This window comes from Pinus tabuliformis, chromosome X (assembly GCF_031772625.1).
Source record: "Pinus tabuliformis cultivar Carrire ecotype Pingquan chromosome X, CPIR1, whole genome shotgun sequence".
In the NCBI taxonomy this organism is placed as follows: Eukaryota; Viridiplantae; Streptophyta; class Pinopsida; order Pinales; family Pinaceae; genus Pinus; species Pinus tabuliformis.
In genome coordinates, this window is record NC_142308.1 from 1,653,737,862 (window position 1) to 1,653,748,953 (window position 11,092).

Genomic DNA, 11,092 nt, shown 5'->3' on the forward strand with positions numbered 1-11,092 from the left:
ATCGTGATCATTTCATTGAATATGGATCTTTATTTGATATTCATTGCGATTAAATGTGTTGCTTGGATTGAATGCATGGACAGGTCTATCAAAGTATTCTCCTAAAAGTCTTACTTGAGTATGGTCATTCTAATTCAATTTGTCCATATTGGGAGCATATTTTAGCCAAAGAAACTCATGTACATGTGGAGATCCACAATGTTACCATTTATAAGCACACCAAAAATATGTAGCATGATGAAATTTTGAAAAAATATCATGTCGAAACAATGTATGTCTCAAATGCATATAACTTGCTACAAGATGAGGATTATCAATCACATTTTGATGTCTACATTTCCTTTCTTCCTTTCGATCTCTAGGAGAGTTATTGCACACCAATATATGCAAATCATGTCATTGCATATGTGCTACACTTAGTGTGAAGAATATTGTGAGTCCAATTTGTTGAACAAGGTCACATAAATCTGCACTACATTTGGTCCAATATGCACATGTACCTCTTAGAACATGTCCAAATCTCATTAATCTATTTGCAATTTTAGAATTGGGAATATTTTGTAAATGCTCTCGTAACTCATCAACTGTTGTTGTAGGTAGTTCTATCATATTTTTTTAACAAAAACTACAGAAGAAGTTTCAGCACTATGTGTCATGATAATATTAAGTAAAACGTATCTAAATGGAGGATGTCTCCCAAACATATTATCAAAAAATTTGAGGAGATATTTTACATACTCATGAAGCTGCACATTTCTTAGCCACGGTTGTAACCAATCAAATTCTCCTCTAAGGAACAATGTTGTAAATTAAATTTGAAATAATATTTTAGTATTACACTCATTTATGAGAGATGAGCCGATTGTAGGCCAATTAATGACATGTGTAGTTTTACCATCTCGTTTTTTTGCTTCTCTATTAGGATTATATCCTCGAATAAATTCAATTTCCCTAGGTGCATTTGGAGGCCTTGGAGCAAAGAATTTGTGTCACAATATTCTAAATCATCTTCACGGCCTCGAGTTGCTTCCAACTGTTAGGGTCCTATAATAATATGATTCATAATTTTGAATTGGCTATGATTAGTCTTGTAATATTGTACATACTTTTTCTTTCTGCAAAATGTTTTCCCATATTAAAAATAAAAAAATGTAAAGAGTGCAAGTCCTAAAAGAAAAATCAAAGGACTAAAAGAAAAGGATCAAAAAAGAAAATAAAATATGAACCCCGCCAAAAAGAGATAAAAAATGGATTCTGTGTTATGAAACCAGCTCAAGAAAATATAGAAAAGATAGATCAACGCCTTAGAATTCAGCCTCTTCGAGGGGGAAACCTCCTTTACATTACATAAATGAACAATTCTTGGATGATTCAAATGACAAAACCTCCTTTCTATATATAGGAGTCTAAGGAGTCACAATATAATCCAGCCGACATAACAATAATAATATAAAGCCACAAAAATAACAATAGAGGGATTCTATGGGGCACAGTAATAACAATATGGGGGCAATAGGGGCACAAAAATATTAATAAGGGGTATAACTACAATAGTAATGGGGTAATCACTAGTATTATAGGGACCCAACATGCCCCTCTCCTTCAAAAAAGTGTTGTCCTCAACGCTTGAGTAGTTCTGGATACTTCTGCATAAAATTCTCATCCTCCCATGTGGAATCTTCAGCAGATAAGTTCTTCCACTTGATAAGATACTCTGAAATTGAATGATTTCGTAGCTGTCAAGTTCTTGTTTCTGTGACTGCTTCCGGTTCCAATATAATTTTTCCTTCCTCGTCAAGTTCTGGCAATATTGTTTGAACTGGGAGCTTGTTGCCTATAACCTTCTTTAAACATGAAACATGGAAAACTGGGTGCAATCGAGAAGCTGCAAGAAGCTCCAATTTGTATGCCATAGTACCAATCTTTTGCAACACCTTGTACGGACCATAATACTTTGGTGATAATTTATTATCCTTCTTAGCTTGCTTGAGGGACATTTGCTTATATGGTTGTAGCCGTAGGAATACCCAATCACCTACATCAAAACTTCTTTCACTACGATGTTGATCTGCCTGTTGTTTCATTCTATTTTGTGCCAACACGAGGTTATCCTTTAAGAGTTGGAGGACTTGTTGTTGATGTTCGATGTGATGTTCCACTGCCTGAACCTTAGAATTTTCTCTTAAATATGATGTGATGGATGGTGGTTGATACCCATAAAGTGCCATAAATGGGGTCATTTTTGTTGCTGTATGGAAGGAAGTGTTATACCACCATTCAGCCAGAGGCAACCATTTGACCCATTGTGTCTGTTTATCAGATACAAAGCAACGAAGATATCCTTCCAAACATTTGTTTACTATCTCAGTTTGCCCATCAGATTGAGGATGATAAGATGAGCTATGAGCTAACTGAGTACCAAGACAAGAAAATAATTATGTCCAAAATTTTCCAGTGAAAATGGGATCTCTGTCACTTACAATAATCTTTGGGTTTCCATGTAGCTTTTGAATTGTTTCCATAAATGCAGTAGAAACTGTACTGGCTTTAAATGGATGTGATAATGCACAAAAGTGTGCATACTTGGTAAGTCTATCAACTACCACCATGATGACACTCTTTCCCTCAGACTTTGGTAAACCTGTGATAAAATCCATTGAAACCTCCTCCCAACGTTGGCTTGGAATGGATAAAGGTTGTAATAGACCTGGTGTCTTAATTGTTTCAACTTTATTTTGTTGGCAAACCAAACATTCAGCCACAAACTTTTGAATATATGATTTAAGGCCATCCCAAAAAAATTCCTTCTTAACCCTGTGGTAAGTTTTTAAAAATCCTGAGTGCCCTCCTAAGGGAGAAGTGTGCAATTCCATAAGAATCTTTTGTTTTAGCTGGGAATTCTTACAGAGGTATAAGCGATCTTTGTACCATAACGAATCATTTTGCCAGCTAAATGTACCAAACGTACTGGAATCTTGTTGTAACTTTCGAATAAGTGCCCACACTTCTTCGTCATTCTTCCATTCCTCCCTTGCTTCGTTTATCCAATCTGGTTGGATAATAGAAATGGCGCACAACAATGCTTCCACATCCTCATCCTTTCTTGAGAGTGCATCTGCCACCACATTTTGCTTCCCTTTTTTGTAGATGATTTCAAAGTCATAACCCAACATCTTTGTGACCCACTTTTGTTGCTCTTCAGAGGATAATCTTTGTTCTAAAAAGTATTTAAGGCTATCATGATCCGTTTTTACCTTGAAGTGTCTTCCCATTAGGTAGGGTCGCCATTTCTTAAGTGCATGGAGTATTGCCAACATTTCCTTCTCATAAATAGCTTTGCTTAAAAACTTTCCCTTGATTGGACGACTTTCAAAAGCAATGGGTCTTTCATCTTGCATTAGAACAGCACCAATTCCATTTCCTGAAGCATCACATTCCACAATAAAGGTTTTTGTGAAGTCCGGTGTAGCTAAGACCGGTGCTTGGCACATTGCCTCTTTAAGATGTTCAAAGGCCTTTGTTGCTTCCGGAGTCCATGAAAATGCATCTTTCTTCAATAATGTTGTTAGAGGTGCTGCTATTCTCCCATAATTCTTAACAAACTTGCGATAATACCCTGTCAACCCGAGAAATCCTCGCAGATGCTTTATGGATGTGGGGATTTTCCATTCCTTAATGGCTTTAATTTTGCTAGGGTCTACCTTAACTCCTTCATGAGATACAATATGACCCAAATATTCCACCTCTTGGACTCCAAAGAAACATTTGGATCTTTTTGCATATAATTGTTTCTCCTTCAATAGTTGTAGCACCTTGTCAACATGTTCAACATGATCCTTCCAAGACTTGTTGTAGATTAGTATATCATCAAAAAATACTAACACAAATTTTCTAAAGAATGGTTTGAAAATTGAATTCATCAAACCTTGAAATGTTGAAGGTGCATTGGTAAGGCCAAAAGGCATGACCAAAAATTCATAATGACCCTCATGAGTTCTAAATGTTGTTTTCGGAATGTCTTCAGTCTTCATTCTGATTTGATGATATCCTGAACGAAGATCCAACTTGGTGAAGTAAATTGATCCATGCAATTCATCCAGTAATTCATCAATGACAGGAATGGGGAACTTATCTTTAATAGTGAGCTTGTTGAGCTCCCTATAATCCGGACACATGCGCCATGATCCATCCTTCTTGTGCACCAATACTACTGGAGCAGAGAAAGAACTTTGACTCGGTTGAATTATACCAGCCTCTAGCATTTCTGCAACCATACGTTCAATTTCACTCTTTTGGACATAGGGATATCTGTACGGCCTGATGTTTGGAGGAACACTTCCTGGAATCAGATGAATAGCATGATCATGATCACGCATAGGTGGGAGACCTTTGGGAGTCTCAAATACCTTGGAATGATTGTCCAGGACTTTTTGGAGATCTAGAGAAATAGATGATTCCGATGTGGAAACATCTAGCGAGCATAATTGTGCAATTACACCTCTTTGCTCCTTTTTTAGAAGCTTTTTCATACTATTAGAGCTGATTATCTTTCCTGGTTTCCCTGCAATACCCCTTAATTCAACTTCCTTTCCTTCCGTAGAAAATTTGATGAAAAGTTCTTGAAAATTAAAAGCTATTGTACCCAGGGATTGTAGCCATTGGACTCCTAGTACAACATCAGCACCTCCCATTGGAATGGAAAGCATTGGGCTAGTCAATACATATTCTCCCATGGATAGCTTGATATTATGGCACTTTCCAGCAATTTATTGTTCCTCCATTTGCAATCATCACTTGACACTCTGGTGCTGGATATAGGAAGCAATTCAATTCTTTTGCTACCTTACAATGAATAAAATTGTGGGTGCTTCCTGAATCAATCAACACTATTACCTTTTTCTTCTTGATTTGTCCTTCTATCTTGATGGTTTGAGGAGTGGTAATTCCCACCAATGCATTACAAGATATGGTCGGATTTATTTGTTCTTCATCTAGGCTTTGTTCCTGGAGTATATCCTCTTCTTTTGACCTTTCTTGCTCCTTTTCTTCTTCCTCTTCACAATCTATGTAGAATAATTTCTTCTCAGCACACTTATGACCTTTAGTGTATTTGCTATCACAACTGTAACAAAGCCCTTTTGCTCTTTTTTCTTCCAATTTTTTTGGTGTCAACCTTATAGGTTGTGGAAGACTAGGGGCAACAACACTTCCGTCTTTATAGTTGTGAGTGGTATGCTTCCTGGTTGCCATAATTTTGCTTTCCATTTTTCTTGCTAACCTGAATGCCTTCTCTAATGAATCAGGTTCCCAAAGGCGAACATCATGTTGGATATTATCCTTTAAAGACCCTATGAACACATCAATCCTATGCTCCTCTGGAATATATTTTACCCTTATGTTCAATTTTTGGAACTCCTCAATGTGCTCCATTATTGAACCCTTTTGTTTGAGACTTATCAATTGGCTAAAAAAAGTGTTGCTTTTTGTATCCTCATAATGTGCTATCAATTCTTCCGTAAAAATTGCCCAAGTGATAAATGGTTTACGAGAGAAAAGCCATTGATACCATACAAACTGATTTGGTTCCAAATATAAATTTGCCATACGTACCTTTTGTGTGTTTTGCACATTATTGAGATCGAAGAATTGCTCCATCTGTAATATCCATGTGGCAGGATCCTTGCCATCAAACTTCCTCATATCGATTTTTGGAATATGGTGAGTCTTCGATCCAACATTAGCATCTATGGAATCATGATTAACATTTCTTTTGTTCTCATCATGAGTTTCCTTTAGTACCCTTTCACCCTTAGGGACCATTTCTTGTAGCAACTTATTCATATTTATCTTCAATTCATCCATGTCTGTCTTCAAATCTATCTTCAAATCATCCATCTTAGCTTCCACGTCAATCATCTTAGCTTCTATGCCTTTCTTTAAACAGTCCATCTTAGCTTCTACACATTTCTTTAAACCATCCATCTTAGCTTCTACATCTTTCTTTAAACCATCCATCTTAGATTCTGTTCCTTTTTGTGCAAGGGACAGTTGTTGCACTTGGACTTGTAATTTTGATATATCATGTTGCATTTCTTCCTCTTCTTCATGAGTCATGCTAGAGCTTTCAGGTTCCTTACTAGGTGTTTGCATTTTCTTTCCTCGGGGCATTAGTTACCGATAATAATGCTCTACTATGCCCTTTGAATTCCTTAAAAATAAATTTTCAAACCAAGCTTAAGCAAAAATTTAAGAAAACCTACACACCTTTTTTCACTTTGTAGGAGCTCGATATTGCCTCTGATGTATCTCTGTACTTTCCAATCATCTAGTTCTGAATTTGTGAGTTGTAGTAGCCCTCTTTGTCCTCTTTCCAATGCCACAAGTCTGACCCAAATTGGATTCTCCAAGAAAGAGTTATGTGAAATCTCCCACAGTGACTTGCTTATAGACTAGTTCAGTAGAGAAAACTTGTACGACATGCCACGAGTCACTGTTTCGACCTTTGGATCTAAAACATACATACAAGAAACTACAGTCTGTCCTCTTTCTGTACCTTCTTACGAAATTTCAATCTGATCCTCAGAGAGAAAGTTATGACGATTTTCCCCAGGTCACCTGTTTTGAATGTAATTCAAAAGTCTGTAAAAACACCAACTTCCTCAGATCATATCTCCGCAAATATCACGCGAAAAGCTCTAAAATTCAGACCCAAGGTTCAGCGCAATTTCTTCTCAAATGGGTTTTTTTTCGACTTCTGAAACGTCCCAAAAAAAAGGTTATAGTGAAAATGCCACGATGACCGGTTTGGAGCAGCCAAACCCTAGAATCCAAAGCTCTGATACCAAATGTTATGAAACCAGCTCAAGAAAAGATAGAAAAGATAGATCAACACCTTAGAATTTAGCCTCTTCGAGGGGGCAACCTCCTTTACATTACATAAATGAACAATTCTTGGATGATTCAAATGACAAAACCTCCTTTCTATATATAGGAGTCTAAGGAGTCACAATATAATCCAGTCGACCTAACAATAACAATATAAAGCCACAAAAATAACAATAGAGGGATTCTATGGGGCACAGTAATAACAATATGGGGGAAATAGGGGCACAACAATATTAATAAGGGGTATAACTACAATAGTAATGGGGTAATCACTAGTATTATAGGGACCCAACATTCTGAAAGTGATGCAAATTCAAATGCCACTACTTTTACTTTGTTTTGCAAAAATAAGATTGTGTGGAGCTTGTCAAAAATGCCACAATCCATGATGGTCAAATAGTTTAATCTTGATTCATTCATGTTTTAAATTTCATGTCGATAGATAGAGAAATAAAGATCTAGCAAAATTGTTTAATCTTCGTGGATCAGTAGTTAGGTAGAAAATAATAAGGAGCTCATGAGTTTAATCTGAGCCCTTGAAATTTATAAGGTTAGAATTAGATAGTTTGCTTATCAAAGAAAAATAAATCAAGAGTCAGCAAGCTCAAATGCACCCAATAAATGAAGAGAAAATGCTAGGGTAAATAAAGGGTAGGTAGAAGAGGTTTTGAAATGCACAAGGTTTCTAGCTCAAATGCACCTTCATCATGCTTAAATTCTATGTTTCATGTGCAGGAGAAACTATCAAAGGAAAGAGGACATTCACAAAAATTGTATATTACTTTGGGTATTTACCCTAAAAAGTTCTATATGATTTTAGGCCTAAATACTAAAGCTCATTCACTAATATCCTCTCATTTCACTAAACCCCTTACATCTCTAAATTTCCCTCCATTACCCCTTCATTACTTTTCATTCACTAATTTCCCCTTCTTGATTCCAAAGGACCCTTCCCTTTCATCTCTTATTCTAACACATTTCCATTGTAAAAACCCTTTCTCTTTATTTTGATCCTTCCCTATTCATTTCCCCTTGTAGTAACCCTTTCCTTTCATTTTAACCCTTTTTCCATTTGTTTCACACGTTTCCCTACACATTACCCTTTAAAAATCATTTTCCCCTTATTAATTTCCCTTTTTCCCTTAAAAACCCACTAAACCCCCTTATCCTAAGTTATTTTCTAACCTATAGTCCCCCTTTATGTATTTAACCCCCCACATTATAATTCCCCGGCCCTCACTAAACCTTTGAAAATATTTAACCCACCCCATTATTTATCCCTGAGCCCCGCCAACCACACCCCAACTCAGCCCTTACAACTCCGCCGCGTGATAGCCCTCCAATCAACCACTCCCAGATCCGACGGCCCATATCCATATCGTGCTCTCCCATCATCTGACTTTCAAAATCTCAAAAGCACGCGAGATTCGCGGTTTTGCCTGAGCGCCCTTTTGCTACGTGGCAGCCCCACGTTATATCGTGTGCTCTCAAAAAAATATCTCCCTTCACAAAAAAGCCCCCTTTTCACTCTTTTCACTATTATTTTGTTGTAAAAGACCTCTGTCAACCAATTGTAACGCCCGAGAACTCTACTCATATGCTTTTTACCTATTTACAACCTGAAGACCCTGTAGACTCCAAATTGAAGCAACACATAGACAATTGAAGCCTCGAAAACCTCCCATGCTACCACATAACCCTGACTACACACCAAATCTCTGTTTTCCAGGTATTCTTGAAAGAACCAGAATGGCCCTCTACTTAAGCTCTGCATAGTGTTTATGAAAGGTTAATTAATTAAATTAATTAAAAAACCTTGCCAAATTGAAGAAACCCTTTTCTGCAAACTATATTCACCCTTACCACTATTCCAGAAGTCCCGAGCTTACTCCTTAAGCTAGATAAACAATAATTCAATAGAATAAACCAAATTATGGCTTCCCAAAGCATTCTAAATGAGAAACCCTTGCAAACCCCTCACCTAGACATTGACCACCTCCCATTGGCCAACAAAGATTTCCAAATTAAAGACACAATTTCCCCTAGCCATCTATTGAAACTCCACTGTTGGAGTAAAGACAAATTCCTGAACCAAAATGATGACATTCATCTATGGGAATCAAATTTTCCCAAATACTTGTTCCCACAAGTATGCATGTGCCCTGAAATCATCCACTTATGTCAAATCTGCTATATCCCAAGCCAAAGAGTCATAGTCTCTCCTAACCAGCAGGTTTTGTTTACAAGAACTAGACTTAAGGAACAAATAAAAGGTCTAGAGGATGAGAAGAAACTGGCTCAAATTATGCATAAGAATGAAGTTCAGAAGACAAACAGGCTTAATGAAAAGATAGGGAAGTTGGAGAAAGAATTAACATTGAAAGAGCCACTAGCCCAAGAAAAACAGCTTTTATGGGCCAATATTATTGACTTAGTCAATGATATTTGGCCATCTATACAGGTGATATTTGAACAAAATGACTTGGTCAAAGAGAATTCAAAGGGTTAGAGCCAAACTTGGAAATATTCCAGAAGAAGCCTCAAGAATAATCCAGTTCCTTAACTCAAAGAATAAGTATGAATTGCAGGAGCTTGGAATAGCTAACAGAACTGGGACCATACTAGAAGTGAAGAAGGTAATCACCAAGAGGAACCTGATGACACAACTTGAGGATAAATTCCATACAATGGAGCAATAAATAGCTAGGTTCATGGTCAAATTTGATACTTTGAGGCAGAAAGGTATACCTAATCCACTGGTGATTAATGACAGGTTGATGCCACATGAAGACTATGATAAGAGAATGAGAGAAGTGGCAAAGGAACAAGCCAGCAGTTCCTCCATGAAAGGGATGCCTACAGGAAAATTCCTTTACCAGGCTTTTGAGAACCTCTTTTACCTCAAACATGAGGTAAAACATATTTTTGTAAACAAGCCCACCTTTGAAAAATACACAGAAGTTGATGAAGTCTACAGAAGAATGGTAAATATTAAATTACCAGATACAAAGAATTGGGAAAAGTTAAATGATTTACTGTAAAAGTGGAAGGTAAATAGTGAATACAGAGCAGTCAAAGTAAAACAGCAGATCATCTTAGTTAAAGAGTATCGGATGAAAGATGAAAGTATCAGTCAAAGGGCAGAGTAAAAGGATAGCCAGCGTAGAGCAACAGAAAAAGAGAGAAAGCAGCAAAAGATCAAAGCACCAAACAACAAAATCAATAAAAGAAGGGACAGCTAGCCTTTTAGTTTCCTGGGTGTCTCTATCTTCTTTCATGAAGATATTTATTTTCCTTGAATAATTCCTAAAACATTTTAGGATATTTTGTAATAGTTTTTTGTATAAATAATTCATAATTCGAAGCATAGAGTGTGGATTGTTGAACATTTATATAGTTACATTGTTCTGAAAACCTAAGCGTTTATTGTAAAAAAAATTCAAGTCGGAAAACTGGACTGAGTAATAAAGTCATTTCATTACAAGATTCATGTGTTGGGCCACTTCAGTGAAGTATATTTCATTTGTCAAATTGTTATTTTATTAAGTATTTAACAAACATATATGTTTTTTCCAATTTGAATGAAATAACTGGAATTTTACTTTAGAATTTGTTTAAGTACACTGTCTTGAACAGTTATTCATTTTAATGTTTTCTTCTGATATCCAAAGTAGGGAATTCTTAATTGCTCCCTAGTTTCAATTGACCTCTTTCATTTCTCTCATTATCCGGTTTGAGGTGTAGGAATTTACAGGGTAAGTTCCTCAGACAGAACACCAAAGGACACCGCTCACAAATAGATCGCAGATCAATACACCAGTACTTTTGACGTGGTTAAAACCCTCAAAGAGGGAAACAGTCCACGGATTGAGCCAACGCGGCCACTTCAGACAATTTATTAATAAAAGAATGAAAATTTACATAAGCTTCTCTCATGAAGAGTTAACCTACAAATGACCCTCCATGCTCTTTAAATAGAGTCCATGGACCAATCGGGTGTTAAGCCATGAATCATAAGTCGGTAATACCGAGGAGAGAATGAACCGTCGGATCACTACATATCGTGACTGTCAGATTGTAAGTTACAAAATGTACATAGCAAAGAAACACACTTTACCTAACTCTATACTAGACCAAGTTGTACTTAACTATTTCCTATGTGTTGGAATATCCTAACATCCCCCCTTAAGAACAACTTGGGATAGGA